Source organism: Euprymna scolopes, chromosome 1 (assembly GCF_053919585.1).
Source record: "Euprymna scolopes isolate OS-2025 chromosome 1, ASM5391958v1, whole genome shotgun sequence".
Taxonomy (NCBI): domain Eukaryota; kingdom Metazoa; phylum Mollusca; class Cephalopoda; order Sepiida; family Sepiolidae; genus Euprymna; species Euprymna scolopes.
In genome coordinates, this window is record NC_136482.1 from 93,553,277 (window position 1) to 93,569,912 (window position 16,636).

Genomic DNA, 16,636 nt, shown 5'->3' on the forward strand with positions numbered 1-16,636 from the left:
ATCTAAAAATATATCTATTAAAAAGGGTATTCATGCAGAATATAGACCGTGCAGAAATAATAAGGCCATTATTAAGAAACCCATTTTTAACATGTGGAGGAGGAGGGCGATTTGTAACTATTCTGTACTTTCACCTAACAATTTGATAAAAAAAAAAAGATACCGTAAAAAATATAACTTGAATATTCTGTCTAAGAAAGAATAGCATAAACACTAATATCTTTCACCAAAAATATACCTTGGACAAATTTATTTCATTTTTAGTGTTTTGTTTTTCACATTCTACATCATTCACCGGTTGGCAGTAACGAAGGAAATAAACAATAACATTTACTTTACGAGGCCAACTTCTTATCTTTGTTATTAATATGGAGACAATTCTCCTGCAAAATGAAGACATTGAAGATGATAACGATGATTTCATATGTAATCGATCCGTATTCGAATCTCTATCCTTAATTATTTCGTCGACTGCAGGAGCTGTTGCGGCTTTAAAGAACACCAAAAGTAAAGAGGCATCTTCTTCTGGAGATAAGAAGTCCGAGGAAACAAAAACAAATAATTTGACTGCTAAAACAAATTCGGCGAATTTGTCAATTCGACAAATTGAAATGGCGTCTTCTTTTCATGTACGACAGCTAACAGATTTTGAATTCAAAAATAATTTTCATGTAACGAGAAAAACATTTGAAGTAAGTATTTTTTGAGCTCTGCAACCCAATTTGACTTTCCGACCCTGGTGTCTAAGTTCTTGCAGTAGAACAAGGCTAACCCCCCCTCTCATACTAATTCACGCTTCCTACCTCCAAAAATGAGATTTTACTTCTTTTAGGCGATTACATGTAATTTCAAAAAGTTGGTGGCAAAAATTATTACAAAAGCTGGACGTTTAGGAAATTGACCACCACCTCTGAATTCCACAATTTACACTTTATGACATATCGTCGGGGACCAGTTTTCAATTTTTTTAAGCATAGGTATCACCTAGGTGCGGGCAAAAATAGGGGACCTAGTTTTGAAAGCCGATTTATCATAATGTTTTTGTAGGTTTCCGACTACTTTTTGATTGTATTTGAAAGATTAGAGAATAAAGTTAATTTCCTAAAGGAAAAAAATATTTGTACACGTGAAAAATGTTTTCACGGCGAGCTAACCAATTCAGCTAAATTTTGAAGTTAAATAAATTCATTGTAAAAATTCTTTAAATGATAAATATTAGTTTTCTGGGTCTATTTCAAAGATAATTAGTAAAGTAAAGTCCTAAGATATTGAATTAAATAAATAAATAAACACCTTGTTTGTGCAAAAATAACCCTCAAAAAGCAAGTAATTTACCGTTCGCCAAAAACGCAACAAAATAAAATTTTGTAAACACGATTATAAGGAGGCCCAAAATTTCAGCCAATCGAAACGCTGTTTCAAAATGAAGTCATGATAGTAAAAAAAGGTAGGGGTGTCAGATTTCTCCCCCCCCCCACACCCCAGACGTGCATCCATACATTCCTATTCTGAACGTTTGTATCAATTTTTATCATTTTTTAATTTAATTATTTTTTATGTTCCTGTTTTTAAATTAATTTTTATTTTAATTATTGTTCGAGATTATATAAAAAATTATGTTATGCTGAAACCATAACTTTAGTAGAAGTATTTTTTGTTTAAACAAAATAATACATTTCCGCTCAGATTTGAATAAAAATAATTAGTTAATTATATTCCGCAATCATTATTTGATAAATATTGATAATTTCTTTAAAATTGGTTAATTTCCTGATTTTTTGGTGAATTTTTAAGTAAAGGGAAGGGTCAAAATGTTTATACATTTTGAGCATCGGCATTCATTTTGCCCGTATCTAGTAGCACCACTTATCAAGACCAAGAGGCCACTTAAAGATAAGGGTTAAAGAGTGTACAGTAGAAAATTAGACAATATAGTAATTGTTACTAATGGAAATTCGGTAAATTTGTTAACTTATATGGAACGGCTCATCAAAAACTTATTTACGTTAGACTTGAAAACAACTATATTGCAGTCAGCTGGAAAGCAGGAAAATGGAAGACAATTCCATAGGCGTGCAGTTCTAAGAAAGAAGCTTTGTTCATAGAATCTACATTTAGGTTTAGGCACAGATAAAGAGTGGGGGGAATTATTGACAGTGTTTTCTGCTAGATGAGTGTTTCTTGTGAAAATTTAGTGAGGGAGGACCATAGATTGGAGCTCAGTCGAGCATTTGCCATGAAAATAACGATAAAGCAGAGACAAACTTGCAACCTCTCTTCTGTGAGAAAGAGGTTGCAAGGAAGAGAAAAGGACATCCCCTACGAGGCTACAAAGTCTATTTTGAACTCTATCAAGGCAGGATAAGTCCTTTCTAGCAGCTCCTGCCCAGATGTGGCAACAGTACTCCATAGTTGGCCATACCTGGCTCTTATATAGATAGAGAATTGCATAAGCAGTGAGATATCTACTGGATCGATAGAAGGTACCCACCATTTTTTCCAGCAGCCTTGGCAACAGACAATGTATGTGTTCCATCTCAAATCAGGAATAAAGGTCAGACCTAGAAGCTTGTCAAAATATGAGGCCTCCCCAAGACGAGCCATTCATTTCAATTGATGTCAGATGGGTATCAGAGCGTTGATGATGTAAAGATAAAAGCTTGGTTTTAGATGCATTAAAAGTAACAAGTCACCTTTTTCTCCATAGTACCACTTGCTCAAGATCAGAAAAAAAAGAATCGGAGAGAACTTGGTCGTTTACAGCCTTAGATATGCTACCATAGATAGTAGTGTCATCAGCATAAATGTCTATGGATGATGTAAGAATGTGATTTGGAAGATCATTAATGTAGATCAGGAAGAGAGTTGGGTCTCGGATGGACCCCTGAGGAACTCCAACATTAATACTGTGAGCTTCTGATTTCTTCCCATCAACCACTACTTTTATGAATCTATCAGAGAGAAATGATTTAATAATTGAGAACACATTTCCAGCTATACCGTAGCTAGAGATCTTGTGAAGTAAACCTTTATGCCATACTCTATCAAAGACCTTTGATATGTGAAAAGTAATTGTCCTAGAAAAGTAACCTCTCTTGAGAGATTCGCTAATCCTATGCGATATAACTGTAAGCACATCTACTGTAGATCTAGCAGAACGGAAACCATAGAAGGTTATTTTTGTTGAGATAGTTGATTACTTCTCTATTTAACACAGATTCCAGCAACTTACTCATGTTGCACAGGAGACTTATTGGCCTGTACTGAGAGGGAGATGAGCGATCACCTGAATTCTTAAATACAGGGCATACTGATGAGATTTTTCCAGGGTGATGGACAACGCTTAAACAGTTTTGTAAGTATGAGCATTAGTTCTGGTTGAAGTTTTTTGAGTACTATAATAGGAATACCGTCAGGGCCGGTTGCTTTACTGGAATCAAGGTTGGCAACATCACATACAGATATTTGTATATCACATAGCGTGTTTTCTGATACAGGAGGAAATATTGGGGGTTGGCGGTCTTGGTCGCAAAGGGTAGAATTAGCTGCAAAGTTCTTGGCAAAGAGTTTGTCTTTGTTTGGTGCTGACGAGATTACCTCAGGTTCATTGATGATAGTTAGGATAGAGCATACACTTCTATTTAGGATTCTGTTTGCAATTTGCCAAAACTGGTGGGAACCAAGCCACTGCTCAGCTACTTTGGACTTAACGGACTGAGCATACAACTCTCTTGTGTTCTTTATTACTTTTTTATAGTAGTTGCTGGCAGTCCTGAAATCAGCTTTAGTCTCAGTACATCTATTATGTTGGAAGCAATGGAAAAAGTGATTTCTGTGCATAATGGCAGTAGCACTTTCTGGAGAGAACCACAGCTGGCTATTAGGTTTTTTCTGGAACTTTTTTGAGGGTATGAAACGGTCTATATCTACAATTAACCATTCCGTCACTTATCAAAGCCCGGAGGCCACTCGAGGATAAGGGTTAATGGGTATACATTAGTCATTGTGATTATAGTGTAGTAAACATAATAAGTAATGGGAATTTTATAAATTGGATTACTTAGGGGGATTGTTCATCAAGAACTTGTTTATGTTGGACTTGAAGACAATCAGATTGTAGTCAGCTGGAAAGCAGGAAAACTGAAGAGAATTCCATAGGTGTGCTGTTCCAAGAAAGAAGTTTTGTTCATGAAATCTATGTTTAGGTTTAGGCACAGATAAAGAGTTTGGGAAATTGTTGATAGTGGTTTTGGCTAGACGAGTGTTTTTCATGAAAGTCTGGCAAGAGAGGACCATAGATTCAAGTTCAGATGAGCACTTGCCATGAAAACAATGATAAAGCAGAGACAGGCTTGCAAACATCTCTTCTGTGGGAAAGAGGTTGCAGGGAAGAGAAAAGCTATGAAGTTTATTTTGAACTCTGTCACGGCAGGATAAGCTGCTTCTAGCAGCTCCTGCCCAGATGTGGCAACAATACTCCATCATTGGCTGTACCTGGCTTTTATATAGGTAGAGAATTGCATCAGGAGTGAGATATCTACTGGAGCGGTAGAAGGATCCCACCATGTTTCCAGCGACCTTGGCAATGGATTTGATATACATGTTCTATTTCAGATCGAGAGTGAAGTCAAGCCCGGTAGCTTGTCAAAACATGAAGCCTCCCCAAAACAAGAGCCATTCATTTCAATTGATGACAGCTGGGCATCAGAGCGTTGATGACGTGAAGATAGAAGCTTGGTTTAAGATGCATTGCAGTAGAACAAAACTAAAAGACCCCCTCATGCTAATTCATGCTTCCTACCTCCAAAAATGAGATTTTTCCTCTTTTAGGCAATTACATGTAATTTCAAAAAGTTGGTTACAAAAATTATTAATAAAAAAGGCGAACGTTTAGGAAATCGACCCACACCTCTGAATTCCATGGTTTACACTTTATGACTTATATCATCGAGGATCAGTTTTCAATTATAAGTTCTACTAAATTGAACACATACTTTGTGACCATCACTGAGAAAAATATTGTGACTCCCTCACACGGCTAAGTTATTGTTTGGGCGTTCCCTTAAATAATCTAAATTCTATCCAATCTACTCTATTAACTATAAACTACCACCTTATATTCATTAACCCTTATCTTTGAGTCGCCTTCAAGCCATGATAAGTGGTGACTCCCTTGTAAAAAAAAAACAAAACCAAAAAAAAAACAACCTCAATAACTTCTCTATCCAAATATAATTTGTTCACATCGAAGTTCTCATTCATTTCCATTGTCTTACACTTCTTGTACAAAGATTGTTTATGCTCTCTACACCTACAAGTATTTTCACAAGAAGTAGTTAGCCACCTCATCAAAAATAACCTCCTCAGTGACATGCAACATGGCTTCTGTTCTGCTAGATCTACAGCAGATGGGGTAACAGTTATTTCATAGGATTAGCGAATCTCTTGATTGAGGCTTCCTTTCTAAAGCAATTGCCCTTGATAGAGTATAGCATAAAGGTCTACTCTACAAAATCTCCAGCTATGATAGCTGGAAATAGCTTTTAAATTATTAAATCATTTCTCTCTGATAGGTTCATAAGAGTAGTGGTTGATGGGCAGAAATCGAAGCACACAGTATTAATGCTGGAGTCCCTCAGGACTCCATCCTGGGCTCAACTCTCTTCCTGATCAACATTAATGATCTCCCAAATCACATCCTAAGATCATTTGTAGACATTTATGCTGACAACACTACCATCTATGGCAACACTTCAAAGGCAGTAAACGACGAAGTTCCCCCTGATTCTCTCTCCTCTGATCTTAATCATGTGGTGCAATGAGAAAAGAGGTGGCTGGTTACTTTTAATGCATCTAAAATCAAGCTTCTATCTTTCCATCATCAACGCTCTAATTCCCATCTGGCATCAATTGAAATGAATAGCTCTCATCTTGGGGAGGCTCCATGTTTTGATAAGCTTCTAGGTCTGACCTTTATTCCTGATCTGAGATGGAACATGTACATCAAATACGTTGCCAAGGTTGCTGGAAAAATGGTTGGATCATTCTACTGCTCCAGTAGATATCTCAATGTGGATGCATTCCCTTATATGTACAAAAGTCATGTATGTCCAAAAATGGAGTACTGTTGCTACATCTGGGCAGGAGCTGCTATAAGCAGTTTATCCTGCCTTGACAAAGTTCAAAATAAATTTTGTGGCCTAGTGAGAGGTGCCCTTTTCTCTTCTGTGCAACCTCTTTCTCACAGAAGAGACGTTGCGAGCCTGTCCCTGTTTTAGCGTTATTTTCATGGCAAGTGCTCATATGAGCTTCAATCTATGGTTCCCCCTGTCCTGGCTTTCACAAAAAAGCATTCATCTAGCTGAAACTGCTATCAATAATTTCCCTCACTCTTTATCTGTGTCTAAACCCAAACGTAGATTCCATGAACAAAGCTTCTTTCTTAGAACAGTACGCCTGTAGAACTCTGCTCTGTTTTCCTGCTTTCCAACTGACTACAATATGGTCGTCTTCAAATCCAATGTGAACAAGTTCTTGATGAGCCGTCCCCTTAAGTAATCCAATTTACTAAATTTCTACTACAAATGATTACTATGACATTTTTCCATTGATTACTATACACTCATTAACCCTTATCCTCAAGTGGCCTCTGAGCCTTGATAAGAGATGATTCCTTTGTAAAAAAAAAAAAACAAAACAAAAAAAACTTCTTGTGTACTCAAGTACCATAAAATATTTAATTGCCCTATTTTCACAAATTGAAAAGAGGAACTTGCATCTTTTGGGGATTTTTTTCAATACAACAAGCACTGATCATCATTTTGGTTTTGGGTAACATTCACTCTCAGACTTTACTTTTCATAGCATTCTTCTGAATCTTTAACTTAAGCCAACTGTTTCACAGGTAAGTACTAAATCATCAGCGTACAATATCTCTTCTGGACAATTCATATAAAGATCTCTAGGACAATTTCATCGAAATAAAATTTTTGAAATAAAAAAATCTTAGTTTCCCCATGTAAAAAGTATACAAATCTACAGGGAATTCTACTGCCTTTTCTATAAATTATTAGTTTTTATTCTTTATTCATGAGTTTTTTATTGTTAACTATTCTGGATTTTTACTACAAAATTCACCTAACATTGCAAACAATATCAGATATACCTCAAGCAAAAACGTTGCAGTACAGTACAGAAAGTTTGGTCTTAATTTCTTTAACCTCTTGTTCAAAATTATATTAGGTTTGTGACTTTTTGAAAGAAAAAAAACCTTACTACAAACTGGCTATTACTACTACTAAGCAATATTTTCGAGTTTTTCGTTTTTAAAATTTCTTTTTATTACTATAAATATAGCACGAGATTATAACAAAAAATTATGACAAAAAATTTTTTTTTTCTTTCTTTTAAGGAATCCGGGGCACCAGACAAAAGCATTCTTAACATAGAAAATCACAGGTTAAAAATTTATTTTATTACAATAGATGAGGCAGTAGATTGAGGATTTTTTTGTGTACCAGAGTAAATGTCCAGAATCAACATTTAATTGCTTGATTAAAATGATTTATGGTGAGATAAAGCAAACATAATTTGAAAATATAGTCAAGACATAAGACAGAAAATTAGAAATGAATCAAATATTTAACTAAAAATAAAATAAAATTCTATTATAATTAAATAACAACTCATAAAACTGTTTTTTTTTTTGTTTTTTTTTTTGGTTCCCCGACAAAAGGAGGGTGGACCTGTAAATTCACCCTTGTCCGGTTGTCCATTCATCTGTCCGCACTTTTCTCAATAACTACACCTTGGAATTTTTTTTAATTTTGCACAAACATTAAACATGATATGAGTAAAAAAGTAACAGAATGGATTTTCTGAGGAAACTCCGGTTGTCCCCCTAGGGGTGCCTTTTGGGTAAATATGGCTAAAATTGACACTTTTGCGTTTATTAAAAAAAATTGATGCCTGGATTTTATAAAACTTTCTGAAAAGTTGTAACTGATTTCTATATAATTTTGTTTGTCTATACTTCGCGATAACTCTTGGATGTGCCCCAGAGGCTCTTTTAAGGCTAATAAAAACACTCCATTATTGGGACTATTTTACCATATTTGTCCAAAATTTTCTGTGTATGTCTACTTAGCAGTTTTGCATGGTGCTGAACTCAAATTTAAATATGTTAAGACCTTGGGGACTTTTGGGGCTAAATTGAGGGGGGGGGGCAATGTGGACTTAGTCATTTCTTTTTTTGCATGGTGCAGAATTCAAATTTACATATGCTAAGGCCTAAAACTGCACCATTTGTTCATTTTCACCTGGATTTGACATCTGGGGACTTTCGGGGCTAATTTGGGGGGGGGGGACAACTACTGAACTTGTCATTTTTTTATCCCTTGTTCACTGTGCACTCACGAGGGACCATGCATGCTTCATTTGTTTTAATTATTATTACTTTTGATTGATCCATTTTAGCCTCACAATTATTAATGTGTGTCCAAGATAAGCTCATCGACAGGAAATCCATTTAGGTTGATAAAACAAATTAATTTAATGTACAAATTCTAAGAATTAGTGGGAGTGAAAACAAGATGGGTGAGAGGGAGAGATGTAAAATTCAGTTATCAATAGGTTGCATGGAGAAAGATGTGTGAACCTGGATTTTTTCCATGATAACTGGCAAACAAACTTTCTGGTTATGAAAACTCAATTGATTTAAATAATAAAAAAAAATCTTTCCCACTTTTTTTACAACACCATGATTAATCTTTTCCCAAAAATTGTTTTCTTGTCCACTTCAGCAATGGGAATCAATATATTTTTTTTTAATATAAAAATATAGATTTTAGAATGGAGGAATTTATGGCAGTATACCTTAACCCTAAAGATTGTTCCCCATCCTCTAAAATTAGTGCTATTTTTAATGTTATTAAAAAAAAAAGTTGAATTACTAAACAGTAAATTTGTTGTTCAGTAAATATCAAATTTATTAAAAAAAAAAAAAAAAAAAAAAAACAATTTTTTTTTGTTAATTCTCATGAAACTATTATTTAAAGAGTTGAAGTCATGCTGCAGTAAGCTGGGAAGCATTCCTGTGGTATTGTATTTAACAAGTGGGCAATTTTGGGTAAAATTTACAGTGGTTATAAGTTTAACTGCTTCTCTTTTGATTTTTTTTTTTCCATTTTTTAAATTTTTATGCATGATTGAGAACGGCTATATTTTTATTTTATTTTTTAGGCATTATGTTGTGAAATTTATCGAGACAAAACAACTGAAGAGATGCCAGTGGAAAAACAGCTTGCTCTTACTTTATGGACATTACGAACACAGGATAATTTTGTGCCAATAGCAGAAAGATTTGGCACAGATCCCAACTCTCTTTTAACCATTTTTATCTCTACATGCAGAGCAATTAGCAAATTATCTTCACAATTCATTTGCTGGCCAGGAAAACATGAACTTTCTCATATTGCTAGCATTTTCAAAGGAAAAACTGGTTTACCTGGAGTTATTGGTGTCATTGGCAGCACAAATATTACAGTTCGAGATTCAGAACAAGAAAACAGCCTGGGATTGGTTAGTGGTTGTCTTCAAGCAATATGCGATTTTAAATTTAGGTTTACAAATGTGAACATAGACAGTTCCGTTTGCGATCAGCGGTCATTTTCGGCACATGGACCTTTTCACAGATTCTTGATAGACAATGTACTGACCAAAAGATTTTACATTGTCGGTGGATCCGATTTCCCCCTTTCACCCTCACTGCTGACCCCATTTAAAAATAATGAACAGTTATCTTTTCAAGCGGAACTGTTTAACAGATATCACTCTTTAACAAGAACGTACATTCATAAAACATTTGAGCTGTTGAAACAAAGATTCAGGCGTTTAAAATCTCTGGATCAACACTTAATAGGTGAACTGAAGACAATAGTTATGGCCGTTTGCGTATTGCATAACTTTATCTTACAGACAGAAGTAGATAGCAATGATGATCCTTTTGTAAATCAAGATTGTGAAGTTATCAGATGGAATCCAACAGAAACAGATACAAAAGAAAATTCCCAAAATCAGACATGGATATATTCCGACAATGACCAATTAGAAGGTGGAATCAAATTAGAAGCCATTAATTGTCCAACAAATGATGATTCCTTCCAAAAAAACAATACATATAATGACCTGGAACGAGAAGGTTCGGCGAAACGGATGGAAGTTGCTATGTCATTATAAAAAGGCTGAAAACATCTTTCTCCAAGAGCCGTTATTTATATGTTTTACAGTTAACTATTACAATATAATTCATCTATAATTTTTTTTTCTCTTCATAGTATTTGGATCTGTGAAAATTTCATGGAATGAGAAATATATTTAATCAACAAATATGTTTTGATAAAGCTGATATTTTTCTGGATAGAGCAAAAAATGAGTATTTTTGACAGAAAAACCATTAAGACAAAACAAATATGAGTTCATCCACATTTCTATGAAAATAGTGCCCATTGTATTTTAAATCTAGAACTGACACAAATGAGATAAATTAAGAAGTACTAATAAATACTCAGAAAGTAATATTGTGCTATATCTATATATCTATAAAAGTGAAATTGTCTGTGTGTGTGTGTGTACATTTCCTTAGCAAACTACTCTGTCAATTTTCAGTCGACAGACTAGAGATTTGACATAAGGGGTATTGAGATTTAGGAAAATCTTTTTAATTGGTTTTTGGCCAGAAATTTGGTTGTCAAGGGGTCAGAGTTCAATGATTTGACCTTTGAAAACTCTACCAAACTCCTCTGCCAATTTGGAGTCTAAACACCAGAAATTTTAGATGTAGGTTACTTGAACATGGATCAAACTTTTTAATTTGATTTAAACCCGAAACAATAAATGTTAAGGAGTTAAAATTGGGGTAAAAGTTTTTAAAAATTTGACCTCTATGATCTCTACCAAATTACTCAGCCAATTTTTGATTTAAACATTTGAAATTTTACATAAAGTGTATTCAGACATAGGGCAAGCTTTTTAATTGGTTTTTGGCCCAAAGTTTTGCTACCAAGGGGCCAAAGTTCAAAAGATTTTACCTTTGTGGTCTCTCGCAAACTATTCAGCCAATTTTGTGTCTACACATTTGAAATTTTACATAAAGAATATTCAGACATGCTGCAAGCTTTTTAATCAGTTTTTGGATGAAAATTTGGCTGCCAAGAAGTTAAAGTTGAAAGAGTTGACCTTTGCAGACTCTACCAAACTCCTCTGCCAATTTTGGGTTTAAACACTTGAAATTTTAAATGTAGGTTATCTGGATAGGAGTCAAACTTTTTAATATACTGGCAGTTCAGCCTGCCTTTGCTCGGGCCTTATATACTGTTCATAATTTTATGTGCATATACATATATCTTTTCAGACCAGTTCATTCTGTGAATTTTTAAGATGAGGATTGATAATTTGTATTATTCGAGATATTAAAAATAAAATTGCGAATAACTTTAGACTTCTACCCAATGATGATTGATGGAATGAGGGCATGCTACTCCTATAAATTAAATAAAGGGTTTCATTTGAAATTTTATGTAGATTCCTAAGTTCAACAAGACACACCAGAAGAAGGTCGGAGGTTACATCAATTGAAATATTGTGAGATCAACACTCAAGAAGAGAACAGTTGTTTGTATGCTTTAAATAATCCAAAATAATTCATTCTTGTTGTGAGGAGTTTTTTAAATCTCAGATATATGTACCTATTTAAGCTGGATATAATGTCTATTTACTTGCCACTCCATGAGGACAGAGTTGATTTTTAGTGTGAGGAAGATTCAACACTCTACATTAAGACAAAAATTAAAAGTCTAAATTTCTCCTTCACTAAACAAAGACCAAAAAGTTGCCCCTCACCCCTCCTGAAACAACAAATATAAAGAAAAATTTGTATGATGTATGTACCTGTTATGGAAAGAAAATATTGTACACTAAAAATTTCATAAATTGATCAAGTAGTTTTATTTTTAAACTAGTTTTGTATCTGTTTTATTTTAAATTATGGATTTATATGTGAAAAAGTCGAATGAAAAGTATGAAATTTAGTTTTGTAAGGTTAAAATAATCGAAAACGACACTGCAAAATGTTTTTTTTTTATGTTAGGCTATTTCAAAAGAAATAGATCTGGTTAATTCATTTATTTATTGCGGACTATTATCTTCATTTTTTTTTTTTTAGTTTTTGTATTACGACGTTTTGGCTGATTATTCCGCTGGCCTTCATCATGTGGCAACCGTGACTGAATAGGAACTCCGAATCTCCAGACTGCATTCTCAGCAATTACTGCCTTCCATAGTTGTTTGCTTAATTGCCCTTCAGAGTCCGTGGCGCAGTGAATAAAGATATTGAATATCTATGCTTCTAAGTAAGCATTGTCTGAAGATAGTGATTTCAATCCTGCCCAAAGCTGTCCAGTTGGCTAAAAACGTAGTGAGACGAAAACAACTATGGAAGGCAGTAATTGCTGAGAATGCAGTCAGGAGATTCCAAGTTTCTATTCCATCGCGGTTACCACCTGACGAAGGCCAGAGGAATAGTTGGCTGAAATGTCATGAAACAACTAAAAAAAGATGAGTATAATAGTCTGCAATAAATAAATGAATAAATAATACTCATCTCAATAAACATTCCAATTAATTAAATAATGTAGATCTGGTAAAGTTTAACTTCTTTTGAAAAAACTCCCCTTGTTTTAAAAAGAGCTACTCATACAATATTTTAATCAGACTCTTCTGTTTATAAATGAAAACTAATCTTAAGTGAACTTTAGGTTTATATGTAAAAAAGTTAATTTTGTAAGTTTCAAATTATCCAATTGTTTACTGTTGGATGACGCCATTTTGTGTAGTTCATGAGAGGTGTTTTAACCGTTCCAAATTAATTTATTCCGATATTCTTTTAATTTGATAAAGGTATGCAAACCCCCAATGAAATTGACTGAAACGTTTTAAGTAGTGTAAAAGAAAAAAAAAGAATTAATGTTAAATGTATTAAAATAAAAAGTAAACACGGACGGCGCTGATGTAAAGAAATGTGGCAAATCTAGAAAACTCCCGGACTCGTTAAATGTGAGGAAAGAGAGGATTAAATAATTAATGAGTAAATATCGTGCTATCACCGTAAAATATAAGTTGTTTTATAATTATTATCAGAATTTATGATAACGAGTGAAGGCGGTTATAATATGCGCGAAACTGACATCAGTTATTGGCTTCGAGACTGGCCATATGGAAATTATGTGGCACTTTCGTTTTCAAACCTATAATTTTTATTCCTACACAGCAATAATCGACATCGCTTTATATATATATATATATATATTATATTAGTAGGGGTACCTGGCGTTGCCTGGGTGTTTTGAGGTGTGTGTGGTTTTGGGTAAATCAAAACAAAAGAATAATAAAAAACTGTTGCTTAAATACAGTTGGATACGCAATTAATAGTTGCAGACGGATAGAGTTAGATGTAAAATCTGGAATCCAATGTTAGTTCGTTTCGTGTTTTTGTGTATTTAATAAACGCGATTGTTTCTGTGTAAACTGTAGAATGCGGCGGAGAAGGGATTTCTGTAAGAGAACTGAACTGTATTCACCTGAATGTTGGCTGGATAGTGTTAATTGATGAGGCTATGTCGAAAAAGAAAGGAACGTGGCATAAATACAGTTGGGAATCCAATGGTAGTTGGTTTTGTTTGTTTGTTTATTTATGTAATAAACGCGATGTTCTCTGTGTAAACTGTATTTTGAATGTGGAGGAGAATGGATTTCAGTAACAGAGCGTTGTGATAGACTGCTATTAACTTAAGCAAGGTAAAATTGAACATGGGCCAAGAATGTCTGATAAAAAAACGAAAAAAAAACAAAAAAAAGAAAACAAAAAAAAACAAAATCAGTAACCCTTCGGCCCATTACCCCCACCCCAATGTAAATGAAATAAACAAAAACATAAAGTAAGAAACTAAAAAAAAAAAAGATGGCATCAGTAACCCTTTCTGTTCGTTAACCCCCCCCCCCCTCAATATAAATAAAATAAAATAAAAAAAAAAGAAAAAGATGGCATCAGTAACCCTTCGGTTCGTTAAGCCCCCCCCCCCCATATAAATAAAATAAAAAAATTAAAAAACAAAAAAGGAAGAAATGGTATAAGTAAACATTGAATTCGATGTAATCGAAAGTTGCGTTTCAACCGATGGAAAAATGGCAATCCGTTTTTTTAAAGCAACGACGAACTCAAACGGGTATTTCCTCATAGTGTCCCTTGTGGACGTATCCCCATCAGTGATCAGTGGGCGAGGGAGGAGTATGAATGTAATAGAGGGAAAAGATTTTACCACTTCCATTGATTGTAACCGAATTTGGCTGTGGCCTCTCAGCAGAAAAAATATAGGGATCTAAGTTTATCAAGTAAGTGGATAGGTGATAGGCCTATAACACACCAAAGGTAATGTGCTGCAGTGCGTGCACATTACCTTTGCATGAAATGTCTTGATTTTCAATCCTATTAAGGTCAAAATCGCAGGGGGAAAAATGAGTTCATTTTATATATATATATATATATAAAAGATAGAAGAGAAGATAGATAGAAGAAGATAGAATAGATAAAAGAGAAGAAGAGATAAGAAAATCAAATTTTATGACTAAATAAATGGTGATGATCTCACAACACCATCTTGAAAATATTCTGAAGGAACAGGGGAAATATTTCCAAACCGAGATTTTAGAAAGTCATTATTAACATATGGGGGAGGGGGGGGTCATTAAAAAAACTTAAATTAGCTCAAAAATGATTTTCTTTATAAAATAAAACTATTTGATCAATTCATGTGATTTTTATAGTACAATATTTTCTTTCCATCATGGCTATGTACAATACAGATTTTTCTTTATTTTTGTTTTTTCATAAAAGCAGGAAAGTGTAGTATCAAAACACTTTGCCTCTAATCAATAGACCAAAAAGCTTGAGTTGAGATGTTTAATCATATATGTCTTGAGTTCCTTTCTTAATAATGCCTTCTTTCCAGTTAATTTTTCCATCTTTATAATATTTAAAATGGGTGTTTTTGGCTGGGCTTGAACAATTTTGTTGTATTGGTATTATATTTTTTGAAAATTGTTTTTCTTTAGGTGTTTATTACATTTTGGATGATATTTTATATATAAGAAAAAACAATATCAACTATTCTGTTCTAAGAATTATTATTATATAGAAAAATAAACTTTTTTTCTATTTTTCAAATGGTACTTTTTTGACTGTCTGAAATAAGGCAATTTATTGAAATAATTATATATAAAAATAAATTATATATAAGCCACTATGTATTTGTTATTTTTGTCAATTCAAAAATGTTTTTTTATTCCATTTCAAGTTTTTGTGTTGATACTATGCGACGAGGGAATCAGAAAAGGATAATTTACTTTTTATTACCTTCAAGTACTAATTAGTTTATCTTTATATATTAATATTAACTTATTTGTTTTTTATGTCTCTTTGAGAATCTCCTTTTTATCTTCTACCTTCAAACTTACAAAGGACACAGCATTTACAGTATTAATATATCAATATTCAGATCAAATTCTGGTAAATATTTAATTCGATAGTTGCCTACAATGCTTTCTTAATTTTCTTTTTTACAATTATTTCAGAATATTATGTTTGTGCAAAAATATTTTCTGGCTTGTAGAAGTGGCATTTTAAATCATTGTAATTTATTTTATGAATATTGTTATTACTTCAACATATCACCATGATTAATTTATAACTTTTTATTTCAGATTATTAAAGCATCATTTATATTTTTCAACAATATTCTCACCCATGTTGACTCAAAAACGACCTTCTTTAATCAACAGAAAGGGAGTCATCTTCCATCATGATAATGCTCATCCTCACACAGCACTACTGATCAAAGATGTCCTAGGAGAGTTTACTTGAAAAATCCTACTCCATCTTGTATATTCTCCTGACCTAGCTTTCTCAGATTATCACTTATTTCAAGGATTACAAATGGCCTTAGGTTAACATCATGAAGCCATTGAACATAAGTTAAATCCATATTTCATATCAAAACCTAAAGAATTTTACAAGTGAGGTATTTATAAGCTCGTTGAGAAATAGAATCAATTTAGAGAGCAACGGTCATTATTTTGTATGAATAAAGATTTTCAAAAACACAGTTTTTTATTTTTAAGATGAAATTTTAAATCGACAAAACTTTAGCATCAACCTGACATCTCCAATTCTACCATAAAAGGTTCTATGCAATTGCTGTTTTTAATCTTCCAAAACTTTTTTACTCTCTCATCAAAATAATTAAATTGGTTAATAGGTCTAGTTTTTGACAACTGTTTTGAAAAAATATTTTGAAAAATGTCCACCATAATTAGTTTCAGCAGTTTGCAGCAAGGAAGTAGACAAAACACATATGCCGACAATGTAAAAATTTAAGAAGAAATTCACTCGAGAGCTGTTAGTCGACCACATTTAAACTAAGTAAGAAGATTAAGTAAAAACGGAACTAATTTTAGCTTATCATTTCAAAAGAATAAATTTTTGGTCTCTCCCTTTGTGAACAAATCTCTCTTCTCAATAAAACCT